The 27,863-nt window shown below is 36.4% G+C and overlaps 1 protein-coding gene and 1 long non-coding RNA gene across 8 annotated transcripts in view; one reads left to right on the top strand and one right to left on the bottom strand.

Moving 5' to 3' along the window:
* Positions 1–27,863, bottom strand: part of RBFOX1 (RNA binding protein, fox-1 homolog (C. elegans) 1) — a 271,893-nt gene that overhangs the window by 164,001 nt on the left and 80,029 nt on the right. The window lies entirely within an intron of this gene.
* The window catches only part of LOC103917551, a 34,769-nt gene continuing 25,711 nt past the window's right edge, over positions 18,806–27,863 (top strand). The window contains exons 1-2 of the long non-coding RNA XR_663632.1: positions 18,806–18,875; positions 25,963–26,031. This is a non-coding gene — a long non-coding RNA (uncharacterized LOC103917551). The remainder of the gene's footprint in view (positions 18,876–25,962; positions 26,032–27,863) is intronic.

Genomic DNA, 27,863 nt, shown 5'->3' with positions numbered 1-27,863 from the left:
AGAAGTCTACCTCTACAAATGTACTGAGTTTATTTTGCCAAGCCTTTTAGCAAATTCTCCTTTCTTCTCATTCAGATCCCGATGTAATTTTCCCTATCTTTTAAACCTCCTTCTGCCTCCCTCAGTCTTCTTCATATCCTCCTTATTACTTCTTCTGCATCCTCTTTCTACACCTACCTGCAAAAATCTGATTCTCCCATTTAGTATTTATTGCAACAATTGAGAGTACAGTAGATGCAAAATGCTATCTGATTGACATGGTAACACAGTAACTATGCGTAATTATGAACATGAAAAGCAATAGATGACCTTCATATATACACCTTAACTTTCATGCAAAATATCTTACTTAATTGTGAACTATTCTGAGCAGAAATCTGACGCTACGGGACTAGTACAATTTAGAGAATTTTTTCGTCTGCTCCCATTTACTCTAGATACCACTGTAGCCAATTGATCCAGGATTTGTAAGATTAAAAGATATTTTGGAACTTGACAAAACTACAGCACTTCCGATTTGTTTGTCTTGATGAAGTGGTGAGTATATTAACCACCTTGTATAAATAACCACAAAGAGTTCACTGCTCATCAATTGACTTCATGTAGTAATAAAAAAGTTCAAGGTTTAAAATGGATTCTTAAATTATACAACTATTAATATTTCCACTGCTTACAGTTCTAAAGAATAGTGGAAGAAAAAAAAAAAAAAACCAAAACCAAAACCCAACAAAGCAGTGAGCTAATGTAAATTAACAAAAGCTGAGAAAGTAGATTCAAATCCTCCAATAAAGAGGTCTGCAGTGACTAATAGCATCAATTCAGAAAGGCAATGCACACCAAATTCAATTTTAGTGTCACGCACACACACATATATATATGATCACGGTATCAAACTAAGAACCAAATTCAATAGGGAGTTATGAAGCATCGTAAATTGATCTGAAAATGTTGTTTGCTAATAAGGATTATAAAATAAATTTTTCAAATTATTATTTTAACTTCATTTTAGTAACACAGATTGAGTACCAGTTAAATAACCTGAACTCAAGACCTCTCATACACTCCAGAAGCAAGAAAATTATGATAGAAAATATTTCCAGTTGAACAGAGAATATGACATTAATTCAAACAATATAAGCAGTACACATTGTAAAAGTATCTATTGCTGTATGCAGAAAAGTGCGAATGAGGCTGAAGATACCCTGAACTTAAACCCTGATTTCTGCATGCCTTGGGTTTTAACAATTTAATACACTTTGCTTCCCTTTCTTACATACATAAACCAGAAATTAAAAAGCATAGTTTGTTACCACATTTTGTTGGCTAACATCTTACATTCTGTGAATCTGAAAGAGCAACATCATTGCACCATTTCACTTAAAATAATAATTAAAAATAAATAAATTAGCAAGCTACTACAAACCCTGCACTGACCTACATAGCCCAGCTAAATGGTGGTTCCCATTGCCTTAGGTGAAAAGAGTTTTATTTAATAGAATTATACAAAGCAAAAAGGCAAATAGTTTAAAACCAGAAGCAGAGCATCTAACAGTCTGTGCAGAATCTCAGTGAAAGTAAGCTTTCCCTTAAGCAATGGAACTTTCTGATACAAACAACTCTGCATTAATACTGTAACTTGCAGGTCCTCAAATTCTCTTATCCGCCTGCAAGTTTTTAAAACAAACTCTGTCCTTTATTCGGAAAATAATCTCAGTCAAGTCTTATTTAGAAATCACCTGTTGTTCATCTACAAATAACACTGAGTTTTTAAATACAAATTACTTCAGAATTAGAAAAGAATAATTAATACAGCCCTAACAAAACCCTCTGCAACTGCATTTGCCAGGTATGCACCATTAGTCAGCTGCATGTTAACTCCAATCCAGAAAAAAAACCCACAGAATTCATATGAAAATTAGCTTTTACATATGCTTTCAGGAGCACAAAAACCCATCTGCCATAAATATAAAAATAACAGAAGTGGGTGAAGTTATTCATAAGTATGTATATTGCCATTTTGTACTTCCAGTCTACTCATTCCAGCTAACGTGGTTAACTGTCATCAAAATAGGTTTCTGAAAACCAGTAGTAGAAGAGATACCAATATTCAGAAATAATTATCTTGAACTAATCTCTTTTTTCATGTATGGAATTTCTACTTCCCAGGAAACCTTATTGCACAGGATCATCTCTGACAAACAGAACTGCCTCTTGTCCACAGAAATGGCAATGTTTTCTCAGTGATCACGGAAGCAAAAGAGGAATTTTGGATGATTTTGAGAAGTTAACTGAATACAGACACCCAGAGCTTGGTCTCCAACTGGGAAGTCCTTTCCCCTGAACAACAGTTCACTAGGATCAGAAGTTCAGTAGAATCCAAACCTTCTATATTCAAATATAATCCAAACTTTTTGCATGTTGCTGTAACTGACAAAGCACTGAAAATATTTGGAAGTAATAGGGCAATTCGTGCAGACTCTTTGCACAAGGCTGCATTTCATTTTTAAAAGATGACTATGTTCCATGAAGATACTCTGCTGAGCTTATTCTTTCGTTTCACTTATCAGTGCTTTTGCTTTGCAAAAATTGTTACAGCTTTTTAACTCTAAGCTACTGAATTGAGCAAGAACAGTGAAGTAGAAGCATAGTTACGGTGCAGTAAGTCTGACCTAGTTACTGAGATACTATGTTAGATTAAATTTTGGGATGTGTACTGTTTTTATGAATATGCTGCACTTTGCAGTCAGACGATCAGCAAGAAAATGGCAATGCCCAACATGTCACCACCTACAAGCTCAGAGGAAATTTGGGAGCTCCTTACATACATCTGCACTATCAGCTGGTTTGGCTTTTTGGACCCCCAAAATGGATCAGTATATGCAAACCAGTTCTCCACTGAATCAGATGAAGTATGGGCACATAATATATATTTTTGCTGTCTCAACTGGATGACTGTGAGCCTCTGGCTAGAGAGCTTCTCAAAGCACTGCAATCGCTTCTGCAATGATCTGTCTGGGTACTCCTTCCTTTTAATAGCGGGTTTCTGGAAAAACAAGCAAGGTAAGGAACAATGATTCAGGAATATCCCTTCACCAGTAATCAGGAAAACATGCAATCACAGAATAGTTTGGGTTGGAAGGGACCTCTAAAGGTCATCTAGTCCAACCCCCCTGCCGTGGGCAGGGACATCTTCAACTACATCAGGTTGCTCAGAGCCCCGTCCAACCTGACCTGGAATGTTTCCAGGGATGGGGCATCCACCACCTCTCTGGGCAACCTGGGCCAGTCCCTCACCACCCTCAACGTAAAACATTCCTTCCTTATATCTAGTCTAAATCTACCCCCCTTTAGTTTAAAGCCATTCCCCCTGTCCTGTCACAACAGACCCTGCTAAAAAGTTTGTTCCCATCTTTATTATAAGCCCCCTTTAAGTACTGATAGGCTGCCATAAGGTCTCCCCAAAGCCTTCTCTTCTCCAGGCTGAACAACCCCAACTCTCTCAGCCTTTCTTCGTAGGAGAGGTGCTCCATCCCCCTGATCATTTTTGTGGCCCTCTTCTGGACCCACTCCAACAGGTCCATGTCCTTCTTATGCTGACGGCTCCAGAGCTGGACACAGTTCTACAGGTGGGGTCTCACCAGAGCAGAGGAGAGGGGTAGAATCACCTCCCTCGACCTGTTGGCCACGCTGCTTTGGATGGCTGGCCTTCTGGGCTGCAAGTGCACATTGCTGGCTCATGTCCAGCAATAACTATTCTTTTTGCAAGAACCATTCATTTTTCCGATTTATTTTCAAATGCAAGCTGAGACAACTAGATTTGGAAAAAGTCTACACTTAACTCAGAAAAACAAATACCCTTGCTAGCTTAAAAACACACACTCACTCACATGAGGAGAAAGACTGCAAAAGAATAAATACTTGACCTGAGAGATTAGCAGTAATTGGAAAATGAAAATCTGCCTAAAACCTCAACAGAAGGGATGGTAACCCTTTAGGTTATACAAGTGCACACATAAGATTGTTTGTTATTTTACATAGATTTAAAATATTTCTTCCCTTCTGTTTAGGTTAAATAATACTTTGATCTAAAAACCAAAAAGGCTGTCAGAGCATTCTATTCACTAAAGAGACAGGAGAGAAATGGTAAGTAGAAAGTGGCAGCTAGACCAATTCTATCCCTGAAGTGACAGAGAGGCAATAGGTAGGACAGCCTAGAGGGTTACAGACATTTTAAAGATTTGCATGTGTGCCCTATATTGGATTATCCAATTTAAACAGTAAGAAATTAGTTTTAGATTGTGTTTTAGACAACATGTACCAGCTGTGAAAAATAAAAACGTATCTGGCTATGGAAGGTAAGAGAGTTTAACTACACTCTTCATGCTATGGTCTCTAGCCCAACCTCCTGCTTAAAGCTGGGTTAGTTACGCGATCAGACCCAGGGACTCAGGGCTGGATCCAGACATTTTTTGAAAACCGCCAAGGACAGCGAAAACAGAGGACAGAGACTGTGAAAACTCTCCAGGCAACTTATTCCAATGCTAAACTGTCCTCATGGGGAAAGCTTTTCCTCATATCTAGTTGGAACTTCTCTTGTTCCAATTTATGTGTGTTGCCTCTTACCCTCCCACCATGCACCTCTGTGAAGAGACTAGGCTCCATCTTCTTGATAATCTCCTTGTAGGCACTGAAAGGCTGCTATTAGGTCATACTGGAGCCTTCTCTTCTCCAGGTTGAACAAGAGAAGTTCCCTCATCCTCTTACCACAGGGCATGTGCTCCAGCACATGAACATCTTGGGGGCCCTCTGATGAGCCTACTTCAGTTGATCAACATCTTTCTTGTATTGGAGGGCCCCAAACTGGGCCAAATATCTTAGATATGATTTAACAAGCACCAGGTAAAGGGAGATAATCGCTTCCCTCAGTTTACTGGCTATGCTCCTGTTTATACAGCCCAGGATACTGTTGGCTTCCTCTGTTGTCAGAGCAAATATACTATACTAATATGACTATACTAATGCAGTAGAAATTCACTGTTGGAAGTGCTTATATTACACACTGACATGGAGATCTATTCAGATGTGATCAGGTCAGAACTGCTTACAGGGAAGCCAGTTCTGAGGGGCAAAGTGGTGACGACTCTATATCCTTCTGTGCAAGCAGACTGACAGCATAAGCTTGGATAGTCCCACTACGAACCTCTTGGTTCCAAACAAGAAACAGCTCTGTCATTACAGAACTTTCAAGTTGGACTCAGAATTTCAGTAACAAGGAATTCTAGTAATAAGGAAAGTATCTATTTTTTAAGAAAGTCCTCACCAATTTATTTTGCCTCTAAGAATCAAAAAAAACTCTGTAGCCTTTCCTCATAGCAGCCACGACATGGCATGATCATTTTAGCACAATAACTGAGATCAATAGAAGAGGGAAAGGGTAGGACAGACAGCGGGTGGGGGAATGCGTATTTTCAAGGTAAAAGTAGATAAAGATATTATAAGCACTAGCATTTACATGGGGAGTCACATCACCCACCATAAACCAGTTATTTAATAGGTTGCTTAAGAGCTAAAAGAGCTCTTCATCCTACCTCTACCCCATTTAACACATTAGCTTGTACTAATGGCAAGCTCTCATCCAGAAATACACAGCACCTCTGCCTGTGGGTATTACCACATGATGCAAATGAAGTTGTAAAGAGAAATCAACTCATCAATCACAATCACAAGGGGACACCGAGCAATGCAAAAGAATTAACATTTCAGCCGTGCTCAGGTCTTTCCTATCACCACTCTACTTTAATTAAATACCACCTCAAGTGCTTTATTACCATTAGAAATCTCAGTGTTGAAGACTAGCATTCTGGAATCTAAGTGCTGAAGCTAATTAGAAATGAGGAAAAGAAAAATGTTCATTAAAAATTGCGGGATTCCCCTAACAGAAATGATCTACACCTTGGAATAAAGATTTGCCTTTCTGTGGATTTAGAATAACATGTTAAATAGCTTTCATTAAGCTGAAACCTTTTACTTTGAACCACACGCCTGCCATTGTCTTTCATAAGTAAAGCTAGGTTTAGCTGTATCTACCAAACCATTGTTAGAATTTAAAAGATTCTTGGCTTACGGTTAGCTGATAAGAACCTTAATTCCTCTTCTTCTAACATTTGATACACTAATTTAAATTTTTTCAGACCTGGCACACTCAAGGGCTTTTCGCCTTACTTCCCCGGATATACATAAGCTAGTCATTACTATTCATGAAGGCGATGAAAGAAAACATTAAACAGTCAAAGAAATATAAATCTTAGATTCTAACACAGAGTGCGCAACAGCAGGATTAAAAACAAAACAAAATGAAAAAAACCTGAAGCAGATACAATGACATTTGCAATTTAAAGCAATACAATATAGCTGAAAAGCAGTTTTCTCTTCCACTTGACTGCCAAGTGACCTGACTCAGGATTTTATGGCTTTCCCAGGAACAAGCTCATGATATTAGTAACACCCAAAACTTAGTGTGAAATTGTAGTGTCATGAGGAAAAGTGAGGAGCAGACAGAACTTCTGATTCAAGTGATGAAGTAACTGTTTTCCTAATTTTTAACCATGTTAAAATGGAGATGTGAATTTCTTTTCTAGTCAGCACATTGATTAGATAAATTCACCTTCATACAGAAGACCTCAATAAGGCCTATACATTGCTGACATCCCACTCAGCTAATTAGGGTGAGGCTTATTTTTAATGTCTGAGTTAGGTATTTCCCAATGCAAATACCACCTCAAATATTAACAGTGAAAAAGACCTATAGTTTTTTTAAATATAACATATATTGTTATTTGAATAATGTCCAAAACATAATACTACAGTTCATGTACTGCTAGCACATGAACCAGTAAAAGATAAAACTTAAATTTAGCCTAAATTTACTTTTTTAAGTATCAGTTAAATGCTTAACACTAATGAAAATACTATTACTTTTCATTCCAAAGGAAACAGATGGGTTTAAATAGTTACTTATTTGAACATATGGAAACCAAACACTGAACTATGAAGAATCAAACAGCAAACTCTCAGTCATTTTTAATTCATTTTGACAAATAAGAACAAAATATAAGAATACAACACTTAAATAGAAGAATCCAGCTTCTAATATGACTGCTTTAGTTTAAATTGTAACACAACAAGGAAGGTTTTGAAAATATTTAAGCTACAACATTATATTTTGTTCATAGCATTGATTTAGGTTTTTTGGTTTTTAAATGTAAAATTTTATAGAAAATAACAATTTGTGAAGCATGTAGATTTTTACATTCATCAACCATCTCAAACCCCCAATTATAAACTCCCCTGTAAACAGTTCTCTCATCATGAACAAGCATATAGGAGCTCCTGGAGCTTCCTCTGAAACAAAGCTGCTCTTGGAACAGAACACAGGAAACATTCACAAATGCGTAGGATCAATTGACAAAATTTTTTGTCAGAAGACAGCAAAAGAATACATCATGCAGGGAGCAGTGAAGGTGTGAAAGAGCTACACTGGCCATTTCTGGGATTGGCCAACAGGGCAGAGCTCGCTTTTCTAATCTGGCAAAGCCAATTAAAACTGTATTAAGCTGCAAATTAAAGAACAACCAACACACCAGTTTTACTACTACTGTGAAAAACATCATCTCCACCAATGTAGCTGTAGTTGATGCTTTGGAAAAGTATTAAGAGCAAATGATTCTTACCCTGGTCTTATCATTGCAGTTTTCTTCAGTCAAGATGTAGAGGTTTGCCAGCTAAGTCTGTGTCAGTTTATTATTGACTTAAATATAATCAGTAGCTTAAGTGAATTAAACTAAAACTTTATTTTCCATCTCGAGCAGCCTGCAACTTTCTAAAGCTGCAGCAAAAGTTTGCCATTTTTGCTTCATTTCTTCCTATAAGCTTATATAACAATATACTTTAAAGGTGCCCCGGCATTATCCCCAGCTGGTGGGCAGAATTGTACTTTCTTTAGAATATTTTTTAGGACTCCATTTGTTAAAAGGGAAAAAAGGCTGCTTAGGCGTTTCATGATTTCTGTGCAGAACATTCACTATGTGGGAGTGCCTCATTTGCATAGCGGCATGTGGGTAGGATTTGGACAAGCACACTGAAGGATATGACAATCAAAAACAGATATGTGGGAAATCTCTTTTAAATGTAAAAACACCTCACCCCGGTTTCACTAACTTAGGTAAACATTATTTCTAAGGGAGAAATGAATGCATAAACTACTTATGAGGTAAAAATTGGCTTCAAGGACTGCAATGTCTGTTGTGTGCCAAACTATGCCCAAAAATAATTTCTTATTCTGTCCTAGGTCTAGCACAGCAAAAATCAACGAGAAATGGAATTCTGATCAATGTTAAAAATTTGCATGTGATTTTTCCAGCTACTGACATGCAGAACAAGTTATAGCTGATTTCTGCCACTGACATTCTGTCAATTTAATAATAGATCCTTCTTTTGATGTAACTTGACTGCCATTAGCATTCCAAATACAGTGAATTGTTTTGTTAGTATCTCTACATAAGAGAAAACTGAAGTAAAAATGTAAAACAGAAGGCCAGTTTCTTGTGCACAGCACTTGTCGTTAATCCATTGCTCACTGGAAATGTGTAAATCCAGTTCCTTACCAGACTGGGAGAGAGTAAATTCCTGTTTTAAACCAATTTGAGATTACTAGCCTGCAGAAAGTTACTCTGCAGAAGCCAACATGAAAGCTTGATTTTTCAAGCAACAGACATTTTGAAGCACTCCATGAAACTGCCCTCCTCCTTTAAAACTGAGCTGACCAAAGTGACTCATGCACTTGGCTAGAAAATTAGACATTGTTACCACTTCTGAAAAAGATGGTCAAGGGGCCTATCTTTGCATGATGTAATCATCCACCAACTACACTGATTCTTGGCTAGGGAGACTCTTCCAGTTTTCATAAGCTCACAGTCTGGTCCAATCTACTTTCATGTATTTTATGAGGAACTGCTTTCTTCTGCTGGATAGCAACACGTAAGTGGAGGACTCTCAGATTATGTCAAGAGGCAATTTCTTAAGCACTTTCTGCTGCACCTATGAGTACAATGGTATCCAACAAAGCACTGACATGGCTCTCGTGGACACTCTTGCTCCACATCCTCTATGTATTCTATCAGATGTTAGTACAGCGTGCACAAACAACTTGGGCATAGGCTTCTTTAGGAAGGAAACACTCTGAATGTTCCCTGATCAGTATCCTTGGGTCTTTCTATCCTACATTTAGCAAACCATACCACACAATCTAAAAAAGCTACTACTGTTTACTCCCTATCAATTTTTTTAATGAACAATAGGGGCTGGTGTATTTCTTGTATTTCCTCTGTGTTAGCCTAACTCAGAGAATATAGACTTGCACAACTCTAAAAGGAGAGTATGAATAAATGGATTTATTTCTCTCTTTTCTTTTACACATGGAACAGATAAATGGATTTCCCCTGGGAAAGGATTAATTCTACTTGTGCAACTAATGTGTTGACCACTCCTGGAAGACAGTTCAAACTCAGACAAGGACCCTTCAAGGATCCCAGCTTATGACTGTTTAAAAGAAGCATTGTATATCAAAAAGAATTTCACCTTGTATATAAGAGATCCTTCACAGTAAGGATGCCTTCCATGTGAAGGAGCACATGCTAAGCAATCCCTCTCACCCAGCCTGCTCTTATTTTGGAGCAAACACTGACCACATAAGCTCAGAGGAAATTGTATCAGTTCACTTAAATCAATGTAACATTAACATAACTTGTGAAGCTCCTTTCCTGTGAACATGAACCCCAGCTTTCAAATAAACCTATACAATATTTATTGTCAATTTTTTATAAAGTTTGTACTTCAGACACAGGTGCAAATCCTATGCCATCCTAAAATATAAAAATGTTTCCTTCTCCTAATTATTTTATGCCAAAGTAACATTTATAGATAACTGCATTCACAAACAATGGCAATAAAGTAAACCATAATCTAAACCTTTGCGTTCTATGTTACTAACCAGTTCCTTACAATCAGATAAATTTCATATGTATTTGGTATGCCATTATTACATAAAAGATGCACCACTGCCACTTAATTTTAAATAAATGGACATAAACTGACTGTTATTTAAAGTTACCATGTTCTAAAAATAACACATAATGGAGGGAATGAAATACACCAAACCTTACAAATTGCTGTGATAAACAAATGGTCATCTCAATTACGTGTGTGTTGTAGCTCAGTCATGCTGCATCCTGCAATAATGTTGGGAAGATCAGTGTTGAAACTGGAGAAAAAAAATCTCCAAGTGTTTGAAGAAGTGACCAACCTATTCTATTTCTTATTATTACTACCTCACAAAAAATTGCCAGCCAGGTAAAAATAAATAAAACAAACAAAAAACCCTCACCCAACAACAACAAAAAAACCCCACAGACCAAAACCACCTTTCTACAAGAAAAAAAACAAACACAGAACCTCAAAGGTGTGATCAGATGTAATTTTCCAGATTAACCTGGAGGTCCTGAAGACCTTTTAGGCCTCTCTGTTCTCTACTGTGCAATGCCAACATCAGTTCAAGATCAGTATAACCATGTGATCCTTTAAGTGCCAAAACACTCCATCATAAGCTTCTGTTAAAAAAAAAATGCAACATTACTTCAAACTTCTTTATCAGCAACTTAAACGAAGACTTTGCCTTGATACAGATGAAGAACACTCACACCTTTCTTTCTGCCAGCTCTGCTGTAAATATAGACCGCTGCACTTCAGCCAGTCTAGATGTTTACAGAGTGAGCTTGAGCTTCTGGTCCTGGTCATTTAGTTTTATTTCATTCCATGGTCATTAACATCCAGGTTTAGCTGAGAGGCCATTTAATTGTTCAGTCAAATAGTGGATTTCAATTTACCGTTAAGTCAGTGGCATTAAGAAATACTGCTGCATAGTCCATACAACAGAAAAGTAATAACAAAAGGATGCTCACTTTACAAATGCAAGAGATGTATAAATGCAGCATCAAATGATTCATCTGAAAAAACATCAGTGACACACAAAAGACACGTAAAAACAAAAGCAAAAGGTACCTCTACGGCTTTTAATTCTATTTTGGGTAAAATAAAACCAGTCTAAGAGGCACTGCATTTATCTGCTACAATTGCTCTAAAAGGCAGACGTCTGAATTTTGTAACAGATTTAACAACATGACTGCAGTGTATCGTTAAAAATCAAACCTACCTGCCTTTTTATGCAAATGCAACATTAAAGGCTCCTTCCTCAAAGATACTCCCTACACACTAATATACCCTGTATCTGGTGCTTCAGCTAGACTGTAAAACTTCCTTCATGTAGTACATACAGCAGGAAAGTAGGATGTCATGAAAGAGGTAATTGTACTAGATCTAAGAGAAAAGTTTAACCTATTTGCTTATTATAAATCCTTGAGTGGGAATTTGGCCTCTTTTTATTCAAAGACTTGAAGTTTTGCCTTTAAAATATCTGCTGTAAGAGCATCCACTATAATGACTCAGTTGGCGTTTCTTACGTATGTGCTCACAAGACCCATACATACTTTGTGAGAACCACAGTAATGATGTAGTCCTGTTGTTCCCAGCTTAATTACTATTGGGCCTATCGGTAATTTTTGGCACAGGTCTACATTATACAATGCGGAAGGTAACAGCGAGCTTTCCTCAGAAAGCAAATAAGGAGTTAGTTAATGCCACAAACTAATCTGCAGCTAAATGCAAATTAACTGAAGATAAAAAACATTACAAATGACATTCGGGAAGACACAGATGATTCCCAAGAGCTAAACATGTAACATATCTGAGAGAAAAATCAGTTTTCACAAACTGATTCACACAGCTTCAGATAAAATAGAAAGTGCCAAGATGCAGAACAGGGGTTCCTCAAGAGCTTCTCTTTCCAGAAAAGAGAAGACTGTAGCACCGATTAAATGGTCCCAACAGAAGATCCTCATCTCCTGCTAGGAAAAGGATGCAAGGGCAAGAACCACAGATAACCACAGAAAACCACAGAACCCTGTTGCTTGATTCAGTGCCTCTATAAAAACTAAACTCCCAAATCTAAAACCAGTATCTGGGGGGGGATAAATCACTATTTCTCAAAGAAAGGACAAAATCAATAGGGAGAGATTATGACATAGCATTGCTTGTTTTAGTCAACTCAGTCACTTTTCATTTAAATACAAAGTTTAACTCACAAAAGTTTAATTTTTTTTTTTTTTATTTGAAAGTATCACGTCAGATCATCACTTTTCACTTTTGGACTATGAAAAGCAGACAGAGCAAATTTTGAAGGGTTGCTCATTCTTGATCTCTCTTTCAAGTATACACGTGCTACTGATAAACAATGTCAGGCAGGAACAGGAGTAGCCAAGGAAACCTCTACTTCTACTTCCATTTTCTTAGAAAAATATAGCTATATCTACAATTGCATCAATCCCAATACAGCAAGTCTAATCTAAACTTATTTCTTAATTATTTTTGCAGTGTGTATATTTTATAGAACAAGCACTAACCACTTAAGATATTTTGTGTACTTTTCCTAAATTCTTTTCACTAACGTTGTAATTTTAAGGATGATCTGTTTAAACCTACCAGAGGAAATTACTTTAATCCTGTGAACTCACTCAAAAAAAAAAAAAAAAAAAATCAGAGAATAGATCTAACACTAAGACTTTTTAAAATCTTATAATTATAAACTTTTGATTAAAGCTGATTAAGATGACAAATACTAATATTTTCTTTTATGCATAGTCCGTATGTGTTTCCAGTAGTATTTTCTTTCACTAATATTCCGTCATTTTATGAGAACCCCTTTTTTGTGACTGATCTTGGCTATCCGCCACACGCAGCACAGATTTAAACATGCAGGGAAAGATCCTCAACTGGTCTGAATTCTCAAAAATGCTCCCTGCAATTCAGTTTGGAAAGCTTAATATTTTGATGTTGCCAGAATATAGGTTTGACATTTTTAATATAGGAAAATAATACTGATTTGTTAATAGCTAAAAAACAAACAACAGATAAGCAACTAGTACACAAAGGCAAAAGGGAAGACAGGGCAACAAATAAATTTACACAGTTTCATCACTTTTTTTCAGAAATCTCTTGTGGTCTGGTCTGTTTAGCACCTGCTAAGCCTAAACTGTATACACTCCTCTTAAAAAATTGTCAACAACTGAAGTACAGATTCATTTTCAATTCTGATTTCTTGCTGGTATAAGTACTGTTTGGAAAAGAAAGGTCATCCTTCTGGTCCTGCTCTGTCTAATTCACATACACAAAAAATGGTATGGATTGGCCTCAAGCAGATGCCAAAAGAATTAAAACAAGCCATTGCGAACTTGACTTGCATGTAACTGCTGCCATCTTAATAAGGTGAGAGCAGCTTTTAAATCCCAGGCAGATTCAGAAGCTGCAGCCCAGTCCCTGCCATATGGAGACAGCCTGGAATCTGTCAAGTTCACTTAGTGAATTTTATCTTTGGGGAGTCAGTCAGGCAAGCTAGATCAGAATAAACAGGATGCTGTTGAGATCTGGAGGCAAATGCTGGTACAGGCTGGACTACTGAACCAAAAAAATCAGTTGTAAATAAACATGTGCTTGACTAGAAAAATTAACAATAATTAAAGCTGTATAGGCACAAAACCAACTACGTGTGACTTTTACTGGGCTCTGAAAGACGCTGTTCTCTCTCCGACTTCAGGAATTAGCCAAACTTTCCATTTCTTTCCATTATTCCTGTAGAGTAAGATATAACAACATTTAATGCTTTATATCAGCTTTAAGTATTGATAATTTAAAATACCCTATTTAAATGATGTGCATAGTTATACAACCTTTTCCATAGCTGTTCAGGAAACATAACAGTAAGAGTAAGCAATGTCATGTTCCTATGATCTATGTGCAAGTCCAAGCTGCTTCTTCATGCTTCAATAGAAGGAGACAAAAATCCGGGGTCTCCAAACCTATCAAATTCTGTTCTGATGGATGGGGATAGACTTTGTTGTGCTCTGGGTAAAAGCCAGAATGTTAAATGTAATCTTCTGCACATGCTTTTACTGATATTCAGCATAAAAATAAGCCTTATCCGTTTTTATTAGTTGGTCTGAGCCAGAACCAATTCTTTTGATGTCACCTAGCTTATAAAATGCAGCACTATAAGCAAGGGAGGTTTTAAAATGTTTCATAGACTTTATCCATTATATTAATGGGTTTCAAATTGCAATCTGTGGAGCACTTTCTGGTGCTGATCCACAGGCAGCTGGCCAGTCACCTGGAGCTGGCTCCTCTCCTTGTTTCCCTCTGCTTATTCACTATAAAAGACAGAGCTGAAAACGGGCAAACAAAAAAAGACATAATGCCATTTTTAATGCCATTTTTCTAGATAAACAGTTACAGCGCTTGCCACATGACCACCCTGAGAGGAAAGGACCGTGCAGTTATGAAAGGCAACACAGCTTGCTGGCACCATATGCAGTGGACCATACCAGGCAGGAGAGGGGGAAGGTGGAGCACAAGAGAAATAACTGTTTTTACTACAGGATTAATTTGATTAAACTTTAAGGTGAATGAGTAAAATAGCTCATTTTTCAGCGTTCCCCTATTTTCAGGCAACAAGCCAAATTTTACCTCATGCCCCAACAACAAGATGAACTTGCACTGCATTGCTATCTTCCAGAATTATTTCTAGTTTAAACCACTTCTTTTAAGAATGTCCTGATAAATACTCTTTAGACATGACATCTTGCACTGGAAAGACTATTTCTTTGAATAGTTTAAGTGACATCTACAGATTCATCCAGGGAATTCAAGTTACCTCTAGCTATAAAGTAAGCAAACTACACTGACCTGCGTCACCAGGGTAGGAAAGGCTTCTGGGAACCTAATCAGCAAATCATAACAAACAAGATATCTATATTTACCTACTAATTAAAAAAAAAAACACCCACTAAAATTGTTTCTATACTAGTAGCTTTTCATTTAAATTGTTTCTTATTTTCAGCTATTTATTTTCTACGTGTTTTAGCAGATATTCCCCAGCTAAATCCCTTCATATTGACTGAGAAATATAACCACCATAGCAGATTTTGGAGGTTGTGCAGTTACTACAGTAAGTCAACACTACTGGTACGCTATTGCTTAATAGTAAACAGATTCAACAGCTGAAATCATTTAAGCTATCAGTAATAGCTATTATTAGATCACAGAAAAATATTTGTGAGTGCGTGCCCAAACAAATTATAAATAGCACACAGCAGGAGATAGGTTCATTCAAAGCAGCACTGGAACGTGTAATTTACTGGGTTCAGTTCCACAAAGGCAGGCTGGGGTTACGGTCAAATCTGTGCTCCGCTGAAATCTTCCACCCTTGAGGAACAGGTCAGCCTTTCTAGTCAAGAAAAGCCTGACTGATAAAGCCACCAGGGAGGCAAGACTACTGATAAGAAATACTCATTCGTCATTCTTGGGTTTTGAGATCCACCATTGCTCCATCATAATAATGTGGACAACTTAGTTTAAACTTAGATTTAGGAAACATCTGCAAGTGCCCCTAGTTTGTCCTTTATAGTACAAAGTGGCACCACAGCAGCCTAAATAAAGCCTAAGACCTAAATATTTACTATGCCCAAAACACGATGATTAAAAATCCCTCTGTTTTTCAATGAAACAGCTTCCTGTTTAGACTTATGGTACCTCTCAGCCCAGAAGTTAGTTTTTCCACAATAGATTACATGTGCCCAATTCAGACATCAGGAACAAAAGACTTATCTTACAAAACCTTTCATCCAAATATCTTTAGATCATAACATTTATTGTAATAGACCACTTATTTTGTTTCCAGTAATAACCTTTAAATCATTTAAAAATATATTTTAAAATCTTTTTCACCCATTCGTGTGAAAAACCATCTTCAGATTGTAACTTTTTTTAAAAATCAAAATACAGTTTTGCCAAATTTTACAATTTTTTTTTTTAAAAGAATCTTCATAGACGATGTACACTGGTAATAAAGCACTACAAAAAGGGTAAACCTTTCGCTAGTTACAAGCAACAGCTTTAAAAAAAAGTTTCTTTTTAAAAACAAATAAAATCATTCTTATGCTTTTAGCTCTCACTTCACAGTATCCTACAGAAACTTCTAGGAGCATTAGTAATATCTCATCCTAACTTCAATAGGTAGTAACAATTCCCAAATAAAAAAAAAATCTTTTCTCTAGAAGTTCTTTTTCTCACATGTCGGGGGGGGGAAGAAACCATAAGCAGATGTTGTAGCATCTCCCATGATCATGTCATGACAAGTTTTATGAAACATGTCAAAAACCCATGACCAGGCATAAAAGCAAAAGAAGTACTAAGACAGATACACATTAAACAGAACAATTTTTCTACAGGTGTATCATCCATGATGTACTGCTGACCAAACAGAGATCTTCTCACACGTGTTTGTTCCAACTACAGTGAAATGTATTTGCTGACCTGTTTGTTCATCTGCTGTGAAATACATCTGACATTGAAGTAGTTCCAGTGGGCACACAGAATTAGTTAATCACCATTCACAATCAAGAGTCTAATGACATTCTTCATTCATAAATATTAAATAAGAACTTTTCTTCATAGAAAAAGCTAGGACCTTCACCCTTATTCCCATTCTGCCACATTTGTGGTGTAATTCCTTACTGTCTCCATGCTTCACGCACCCTGTATAAATAAGTATGTTTGGACTTCTTGTCACGTGTATCTGATGTTAATAGATCTGATTTTGGGTTCTCAAGATATTATTCAGTAATGTATTATTCTGAAACTCAATATTCAATAAATAAAATTATGAAGTGCTTGATTTTCAATAGGACAAGTCACTGCCTTGAACTGTATTTTTACTATGTCATTAAACATTTTATTGCCAGTCCTAGGAACATCTTTATTCACGAGCCAAATACATTAAGGAGTAACTCTTCTCTTTTACACGTTGTTTGATTACTGAGCAAAAATGGATGAACTAGTATGTAGGACTAAGCAACTGAAGACTGATGAAGGTAAACTATGACTTCCATTAAATTAAAAAACAAAACAAAAAAACCAAACCCAGTTTAAAACACGCTGTAAGGCCACTGGCCTAACTTTCAGTGATTCCATTATATCTTAATCTTTACCTTCATTCCTTCTATGCAGCCTTCATATTTCCCTTTCCCTTTCATTTTTTACTTCAGCAACTATAAAGTCTACATCTACATAATTTATTGGTGGTTCTCAGTCTGGAGAATCCCTGGGTTTGTTCTGTGAAGTACACTGACTTCGAAAGCAGTATAAAAATTAGAGCAAAAATCTGGATCATGACAATGACAGCAGTGAAGCAGTCTGTCAGTCTAAGGCTATCTTGGTCCTTGCAAGAACAAATCCTGCAAAAGGGTCACTGGGTCAGATAATAAGTTTTCTAATATACTGCTTCTTTCTCTAAAGTGCCATTAGCTATTGTGGCATTGTGTTGGAATGAGAATGTGAAGAGGGAATGCATAATTTCTGGAGAACACATTACCCTTACAATATGAATCAGGAAGATTTGCTGCCATGTGGATCTACTAGAAATCTGTAATCCTACAGAGATTAGAGGTAAAACAACTGCAAACATATTATAGCGACAAGACACTGTTAACACTATCTCCAAGCTAAAGAAGGAAAGACACTTCCTCTCAGTTAAGTGAGCTGTGTTACTGAGAAGGCATGGAAAAGGGATTGGCCTATAGACTGCTGACTGGTTAAATGACTGTTCCAGAATAAGCTATTGGCACTAATACACTAAGAATTCATGCTGTTCCATCTACAAGCACAATTTTTCCAGAAAGATCCTGCAGGATATCAGCACAATGGAAGTCAAAATGTAGGATTTAAAAATTAGTTCTCTTTTTGGATTAAAATAGAATGTAAATGGATACAAGAGACTAATAGATGCTACAATGATTGTAAATTGATACAGTGAGACCTGACATTTAATTTTTCTATAAAGGTATGGAAAAATAAAAAAATAATTATCTCCTTTTTAGGAGACTTGCAAGCAAGTCTTCTGGCATACTGTCAACCATTTTAATCAAAATACATCTCAAGCTTGGTTTAGAATTAAGGTAGGTCACATAGGATCTTATTTCAATTCATCTGCAAAATGTGCATTCTTTCACATACCTATGACAGTAAAAAGCAGGGTACAGAAGATGGGATATTTTCATTCTTTTTATTGTCCAATAGTATGTTCCAAGGATCTGTCAAGTATTTTTGCTGGCTGTGCTTAATCCTAGAGCTTTCAGACGCAGCTTGTTACCTTCTTTCCACTTCAACACAGTTTTGTGGTGTGTTTATGAAGCTGAGACTAAACTAGGTCTGCTTGGAAAAGGTAAAACCTAACAAAAAGATATTTTAACCTAGTTAGGCTGAATTCTTGTTAACCAGTTCAAAGGTTTATGCTGTTGTAATAAAGTGGGGTTGCAATGAGAAGAGCTATATACAACATGGTAGAAAAAGTAGCATATGAAGTTTTCATTGCAAATATTGCCAAATTTTATAAAGGGTAACATTCTCATAGATTAGATCAATAGTAAAACATAAATTTTATTTATAAGACACTTACTGCAAGAAATGGTGGTTAAATGAAACAGAAGAGCAATATACCAGGGCCACTGGTCTGAATGCAACTCAGATTATTGTTGACACATGGTATGGTGAAATTACTTAATTATCTGAATATGGTTTTGTTCAGGAAATGGCTATCTTTCATACCAGAAAATCAACACTGATGTTGGCAGCTGCTGTTAGTCTCAGAAATCAAGGTGAGAAATTAACTGAAATGGAGAAGTCCCACCATTCATACAGAGGGAGGGATGTATCTCCATCAATGAACCATTCAACTTGTTTGGCATTTCTGCATCCTGGAAGGCATATTTGAGAATGGTCATATTAGGTTTAAGGGTGGAACCAGAGACTTCAAATGAATATACAGGTGGTGACTTGGAGATGCACCAGCCACCAGAGAAACAAAGATTTACTGGAAAGTGAGCCAAGATACCTTTGGGAAGAGACTTTGTGAAGAAAATTGATGTAAATATAAAGGGCCCAGAATTGAAGCTTTTAATTGTTTGAAGCACTTCAGACTTAACAGCCTAGCATTTACTTAAATAATCAGAATTAAGTCCCTAACCACTTCCAAAGACAAACTCCAAAAAACAAATTGGTGTGACACAATGTTATCTGTCTACCTTTACATGCAATGTGAAGTACTACACCTGTGAGAACTCTAAACTCTTACACCTAGGGAAGGCATCAGTTAAGAACATGTCTAAAGCTAATAATCCTTGAATGTAAAGGAATGGTGTGCACACAACAATCAGGAAAAATGAAAGATTCCCAAAAAGTGAAGTAGCCCAATATCATGCAAAGATTCAGATTTGTAGGTTGTAACAGCACTATTGCATTTCTGTGCTTGTTAGAGTTTGTAAGTTAAAAGGAAAGAATTCTTTTGTGTGTTTAAGTCCTGCAAAACTATTTTGCATACAAGGGCATAAATAGAGCAGAAGAATATTCACAAGACTAAGTAAAAACAGCATTACTTCCAAAATTTTGCTTAATGATGTTTGCCTTATTTTTCAAATAATTGTATCACTTATAATTTTAAACTTTGAAAGTAGAAAAACTTAGATTTCTGAGCCCTCAATTTTAAAAGCTTAAAATCCTTTCCTTCCCCACAACTTAAAAACCTGCACACAACAATGAAAAGCAAACCTGCTTCTCTATTAGAGCACACTGCCATCATACACCACCAGATACACACATGCTCAATATAACGCTAATGCAAATACCTGCACCTAATGCCCTATATCGTACTTATTTTACAAAGAACACTGTTGTGTCACTACTTTAAATAATATGTAATTACTTCAATGAAATAATAAGTCGTTCCTGCTGGCTTTAGTAAAATAAAAGATGTCTTTCTATCTCTATAGATATCAGCAAAAGTTTTGAAGAAGAGCTCATTTATAAGAAGAATACAAGTACAGCATTTCTGTTTCAGATTCCCACTCTGTAGATTTCTGTTTTACATGGTTCTTTTTCCTGGTTGCTGAATGCCCATCAAGTTTGTGTCATCATTTATAGGAAAAGCATGAGAAAATCTCTTCAATGACAACTGAAGTATGCTACATTTACATCATTTTACAGCAAAACAAAAAAACCCACTTTTTACTCAACTTTCACTAGACCTGAAATTATCAAATTGTTTAGCAGTCAGCTGTCACAATGACGTAACTTCTGTCAGAGCCATTTGAGTGCGTTTGCCTTCCCTGCAGCACACAGAACACAGCAGCTGACAGCACTGACCCTTACCTTCTCAGGTTCCAAGCCGGGGAGATTTAAGAGCCTGCTGCTCCCAGCAGTCTGACCCGCTCCTCCGCTTCAAGAGCGACTACTTCCAAAACAGATTTGGAAAAATAGGTGGTGTGCCCACTACTCAACCAAAGTGAAAACAATGGCAGCTTAAGTTAATACTCCAAGGGTATAAACCACACTGTTAAACAGTGTGTATACTGCCTATTCTATGAACTTGGGGGGGGTGGGACACAGTAATTTTTGGCAGAGAGGTAGAGCACAAAGTCAGAAGCAGAAATGCCTTAAATCATCTCTACTTGGGTTGCCAGAGCAGATCATTCAGACCTTGAGTATGTGCTAATTCTGCTAACAATCCTTAATTTTTTAAAATAAATTATATTATACCCATTTCAGAGATGGGGAAATGAAGCATGGAGAGGTTTCACACTTTGTCCAAGGCCACACAGCTCTTCAGGGGCACACATCAAAGCAGGATCCAGTAATACTCATTTATAGACATTTCACCATACCATAGAAGTAATATTTGCACTCCAGAAAGTTCAATCCCGTAAGTATTCTTAGTATTAAAGAATAGGACTTCAAAAGTTATTAAAAATATTTTGAAACAGGTTAACTTGTGGAATGCCACTTTCAGCTTCCCAAGGTTTTTATCTGCTTAGGACTTGCTTTAGCAGTTCTGAAATCCTAAATAGGATTTGTTAGTATACTAGCAATTCTCATCCAAATGATCGCTTTGTCTAATGGTGTACACTATCCACATAACAGAAATAACCTTCGACCATTTTTACTTTGTTTCTGCTGTAGAACGACCTGAAAATAATGTATTATTTGAGTATCTGCATATTCTTTCCTTTCCTTTGCTTTAAAGAAGGGCTGGTCCTGGTCATATAGTGAAGGACTGCAGAATTTTCAGACTGTTTCTGGCACTGATCCACCGCAATGCCAGAGCACATCCCTGTTTCTTCTCCTTGAAGAAACAGAGATTATATTGGTTACCTACACCTCTATCATGTATGTTGTCAGGATTACAGCTTCTAAAGTGCTTTAAAGATTGAAATTCTTCTAATTTAATTTTTCTTTCTATTTTCACATATACTCCAAACACACTGTTCTCTCTCTGCACAGAAGAAATTTTATCTTATACATGAACAGGTTAAGATCTTTTTCCAGTGAAAGCTCAGTAATACACACCAGTTTATTCACATCAGACTCTGTTCAGTACTCCTTTCTATTTTAACTTTATATGTCCAGTATGTCAACTTAATTAGTTATGGGGAATATAGTAAAACTGAACATCAGATGTAGATCTCCAAGCATAGTCCCTTAAAATCATATTTTGGACTGCCTGAACAAACATGATCATCTGTATGAACTTTTGGGGTTTTATAATTCAAAACAGCAAAAGTCACAGGAATGGATATTTTAAAATCTACATCCTCCCTACCTCAGAGCCATAAGCTACATCCAGCAGTTGAGAGTTAAAAGAGAAAAAATAGACACTCTCGACCTCTATGAGTTTACGGAAGTACATTCACTTTAATATGTTCATGCTCCATGTCAAACATATCCCTTTAAAAGAATTTCATACCATGCATTGCATTCAAAATTGCAAATATAAAGTATCTGATAACATTTAATGGCCTCTAGGTATAATCAGCATAAAACCAGCATAAAAGAGACTCAATATGAATATGAAATGTTTAAACCAAATGCGATGGAACCTCGTGGGGAATTCTGCCGCACATGCTGTCCTTTCTTCTAGGAGGTCCTTCAGCTGTCTACCTTCACTGTCCTTGTAGGGGGTACAGCAAAATGACATGGAAAAGAAAAGAAACCTAAGCATCGGCATGCTGCAGCAGTGTTTAACCACTGTTTCAATGAAGCAAGCTTTGATCACTTCCTAGGAAAAAGCAATGACCTGTCCTTTAAGGAGAGCATTTTCTCTTTTGATCTGTATGTTGCACTCTTTTAAACTGAATTCCAAGTGTGTCTTATTTAATACTTAGTTATAAAAATATCATATAAACAGATAAAAATTCATGACACTCACAAATCTCCACTCCATTTATTTTGTATTAGCTGCTGTATTCAGTTGGTAACTTTGAAAGATGTCAGAAGTAGGTTCTAATGTACTACAAAATTTGCACTAGTAAGCAGCAGGTACTGTATATATCAGCTAAATATAACCGCACAATTTATCTATTATTTATACCCTAAATATCATATCTTCGAAGGCAAAGCCAAAAGTGCCCAATCGTCATTTCTGCATTTGTCCCAGTATAATACTTACTATCCATGTAAATGATATATAGGTATAATATACAGAAACCTACAAAGCTAAATTTGAGTATGTAAAAGCAGAGATTGTATCAGGGTCATCTACAAAACATCTTCTGTAGGTTATAGAAGATAATGACTCTCCCAATTGATTAACATATGTCCATTAAGGATTGGACTAAAATCTGCCTGTTTACTGCAATTCAATTAATTCCCAGTTGATGAAGAACAATTTTAGGTTTTGCAGACCTGGGATAAATTCCAGAACAGATAAATAACTCTTCCTCCTCAGAGTTCAAGACAAGAAACATCCCCCTGGAGAACCATCTGGGACAATTTAAAATAACGATCACTGATATCAAAGTTACATAACCATAAAAATAAAGTCATTCTTAAAAATCGAAATTCCTTTAATATTTCATGACTTACAGGTATTACAAATAATGTAACAGACATCTGGACTTTAGATAATGATTCAAATTTTCTTAAAATTCACCTTCTTTAGATCCCTGAGGATTATTCTACCCAACATTAAGATCCAGACTCCAAATTCAGATTCTAAATTGAAAAGATTTCTGAATTTTTCCATTGCTTGAGTGCAAGGTTATAGTCTGCATCCATCCCTAGCCTAAAATACCCAAACTGATCTCTACAGAAGACATTATGCTTTTCTTCTTCTTAGGCATGGATCCAGGACTCTTACATTTAGATCTAGATGTGAGATACAAGTTAAGAAGTGATGGGAAGCTGCACAATAAATTTATCCCAATTATTTTAACAACAGATGAAAATGCCATTATAGTTAAAGCTAAATTACTTATTCCTCATTTTTGCTAGGCTGAACTCACAATTTTTAGTCTGCATTTAACCAAGATAGAAAAATTCCCATATGACACTCAATGAACTGGAGCTAACTTTCTCCTACACCAACTCCTTTTCATCTCAAGGTCGCCACCTGGAAATGAAATCTTGGAATTGTTGCATATTAATTTGTATAATTTGCAAGCTCTTCCTCACCCTAGTTCTATAGAAAGCATCTGACCTAGTAAGAATTATTCTCTTTCCCACTCAGCCACCTTTACATTTTCTATGATGATCCATTGACTTATTTCAATATGTAAAAGGTTAGTCTTTTAAATTTTTATCAGGACTGCTGGAATAAGTTCTTTTATACATTTACTTGGATTTGCCTTTTGTTATCAGTTGTAATTGTCTGTTGTTTCATCTCTTATATCTGATATTCTAACATTTCTAGTCAAGCAAGATTTTTATGTATCTTTAGTATCACACAGTTTAAAACTCTCTTCTGTAATGCCAGTTACATTCTCCATTGTTCTTTGCTATCATTTTGGGTTCTGAATAAAGAAAAGACAGAAACTTCCCTGTTCTTATATTTGATAGGTACCAGTGGCAAACGAAATTGCTGTTGTTTGGACTAACAGAGTTCAAACTCCAGCAAAGTTTTATGAACTCTCTGAACACTGAAAAAGGAGCAAAACAAAAGGGCTTACCTACCACAATTTAGTAAAGAGTTGATAGCCACTTCCACATCTCAGGATATACTTTCAGTATTAGCACGCATTAAATAACCCCCAAACCCCCAAAATCTTATTTTGCAGTTTTGAATCTGTTCCCAGTGTGTGTGAATTTCTGAACAAAAATTTAATCTCTTCATAACTGTCTTAACAATACCATGACCAAAAGAGTAAGGTATTGCTATCAGAAAGCAATATGCAAAATCTTCACAATCCTGTTCATCTTGTCTGTGTCAAAGCAAAGGCCACAAGATGAAACAAAAGGAATGAAGATGAAAGGTTCAATTCAAAAACAAATTGTTCTAAGATTCTGAGATGGCTAGAAAGACTCTAAAACCATATAAATACAGTTTGAATGTAATTAATGGCTTTAGACCCTGTGATCCTTCTGATCTATGGACTCACATCTGATTTTGAAAAGGACCTGCAAGTATGGTAGTTAATTTTAGGAGATATATATGCACCTTGTTGGGTACCTGTACATTGGATGACTTTCATTTTGGAAAACTCTAGATTTCACTGTTAGCAGATTTGTAACGCTTCATAAATTTGTAGCACAACTTTAGGATTGATAGTACTTCAATATTAGAGGTAAGCAAATTTAACCATAAGGAATGAAAGAAAAAAACCTTACTACTTCTCCCAGCAGTCATCCTCAGTATTACAGCATGGAGAATATTAGCGTCTTCCTACATCAAAAAGGATAAAATACTTGAGGCACTTAGTCTGTTGGCAAATTATGCTTGGGGATTTCTAGACGAATGACTTGTATCTATGTTTACAGCCTTTCAGCAGAGTGCTCACTGTTTACTCTGGAATTAATCCAGGTCCATAAAACTAGTGATACATCAACGTAACAGATGTGCTTAAGTGTCTATGCATTATAAGGTGATTTGCCTTAGTTATAAAAACTCAGTAACCGGTTTTAAGTTGATTTTGACAATGACAGTCTGTAACCCATCAGCACCTACTGTATTAATTACAGTTAGCGGATTGGTAATCTCTAGTTGTAAGGACATAATAATTTCACTATTTGACTTTCAAAAGTATCTAGACTGATAAAAGTATAAGAGTTGGAGCATAATGTCCTAGTTCTTTGCATAAGTCTACTAATTTATCGCTATTGTATCACTATGTTGAAAACAGTTTAACTTGTGTTCATCTCATGCTTACAAAATGCTGGAATGTAAATGTATTAAGTTTCTTTATCTTCAGGACACACAATCGAGGTGAAAACGATGGAGCCCGAGACAATGCTAGTGTTTGCTCTCTAAAGGATCTAATCGGCAAATAAAATGCAAGCTTTGTTTAACAACTGTTAATGTATTTGGCTTTAGAGGCTTTGTTAAGAGGTCATTTTCATTATTATCTACTTATCTAATCAATTTGTGACCTCCTGGCTACTTGCAACTTAACTATGAATACTTGGGTTGAAAGTTTTTGAAACATATGTCAGAGTTCTTTCTCCTCCTGCATTTGACTCAGTCAGAACTCTTTCAGAGAAGGTGGTATGAACTGCCGCGTTAAATAAAAAAAAAAATCTATTTTAAAATGCTTTTTCTTCTTTTTCTTTGATGCTCTCTATTGTGAAACTTTTATAATGTTGATCATAGAGAACTTTCTTCAAAGCTAATAATATTATTGAATTGATAGTGGAAGCTAGAACTTTAGGCTTGAGACTGAAGTGTCCTAAAGACTGCACTGAAAATTTTTTGCTCTCCAGTTTGAAAGGTCTGTCCATACGATCTTCTGTCAGAGCCTGCAAAGACCCTGACTGCTTTTTTCATCACACGTAAGTTTACGGGCTTGGCATGGAAACTGGTCTCCACATATAGTTCTGTAACATTATACACAAGTTGTCTTAGTCTATATTCATTTTCAAAAATGTACAGGTAGAAACACTGCGGGTTTCATTTTGTGGAATAACAAGGTATCAGATGGAAGCAAGTCTCCCATAAAACATACAGTATGGTTTGAGGTTTCACAAACTATTAGGCTGTTTTAACTAAAGGTAGGGCCAGAAGCTAAATTTTAAGTGTGATAAAACCTGAGGATACCCAAGCCCTTAATGTAAATATATGCATTTTGAAGTGATACATATTTGTATTAAATTGTCAAACTACATTGTTACTCTAAGTATAATATTCCTGAAATGCCTTTACAAAGCCAGCTGGAAACCTTGACATTTCATCCATATTGTTATTTATATACATATTTATTGCTGCCACCTGCTTGTAACTTGGCTCATATCATGAAGCAGTACATTTCCCTTGTTTCATTATACTTTGACATTTCACTATAACTACATAGCTGCCCATTTCTCAGTTTCCAATTGCTCTGCAGCCGCTCTTGAATTATATTGGTTTAGTAATAGAATAAAGATCTTTCTCCATGGTAGTACTAGCCTCTTTTTTTCATACCCAGATGGTACAAATCGCTGCTGGCACATGTAACAATTATAGCACAGCTTCTGCTGCTTAAATGAACCCCCATAAACCCCACAGAGTTAGATTAGATTAGGGAATTGGGAGGTGAGGAGGAGGTCTGGCCAGTGGTCTCAGCTGAAACAGATAAGTATTTGGTACAGCCTCTGTATGGCTGTGATGGAGTATATAGCATGTTTACAGCATACTGTTCAGTGAGCCTGCTCTAAGGAAGACAGCAAAATTAGCTTATAAAGTTAATAAACCTAATTTCATAATCAGTAGCACAACACCCATTTTTACTATTATTCAGGTAAGTGGGTTATTTGAATACCTCATGACATCTCATAAAACTGACACTTTCCAAGGAATAATTCTGGAAGCAGCAGTCACCAAGAGAAATTCAGATCCGTTGCTCAAATTCACCTATGTTCTTGCTTCACTCAGACTATCAAGTGAATCAACCAGCTCTGTGATATTTCTGAAGGAGGCTGATGACCACTATCCATACCCTCAGACATTTAAAAATACATATACATTTCCAATTCCTCTGTGCATTTCTCTGAGTAGGAATGCCAGCAACTGAGCGTAGCGTAATGGGATTAACTGAAGAGGTCCTGTGAGAACACTGAACTAAGCTGGTTTGGAGAAGGAGAAAAACTCACTCTGGGCCAACCTACTTGATAGACAAACAATGTTTTTATGTTGTCAGTCCAAGAGTTTGTAATGAGCCATTTTAAATGTACAAAGGAAAACTATAGCATGAAAATCTTCACGTGAAATAAATCTTTTATGACTTCACAGAAGTTATACTGCTTCAAATTTAATACAAGCTAGAACACAACCTAGCACACACACCTGTGTCTGTGCGCGCACGTATATATTTAATTTTTAAGAAAATCCTCTAGGCATTCAGTATTTAAAAGATGCTAAAATTGAGGGACAAAATATATGAAAGAAGGATAATAAATGTATTAAAAATATTGTAAAACTATCTACATTTGGCATTCCTATGGGTCACGCAAAATAATTTCAGGTGTTTCTAAGAAAGCACGTGCTCTACCTTTTCCTCAACTCTATCCTGATCAGGAGAACAGAGGAAGTCTTGTTGGGTACCTGAAAGGCCAACAGGTACAGACTTACTGCAGTAAGGGAGAAAAGGAAGGAATTTACTGTCATTTTTCCAGTCCCAAACTTAACA

This window comes from Pygoscelis adeliae, unplaced genomic scaffold (genome assembly GCF_000699105.1).
Source record: "Pygoscelis adeliae isolate BGI_AS28 unplaced genomic scaffold, ASM69910v1 Scaffold85, whole genome shotgun sequence".
Taxonomy (NCBI): Eukaryota; Metazoa; Chordata; class Aves; order Sphenisciformes; family Spheniscidae; genus Pygoscelis; species Pygoscelis adeliae.
The sequence above is the reverse complement of the archived record's forward strand: the minus strand, read 5'-3'. Positions and strand labels throughout refer to the sequence as shown.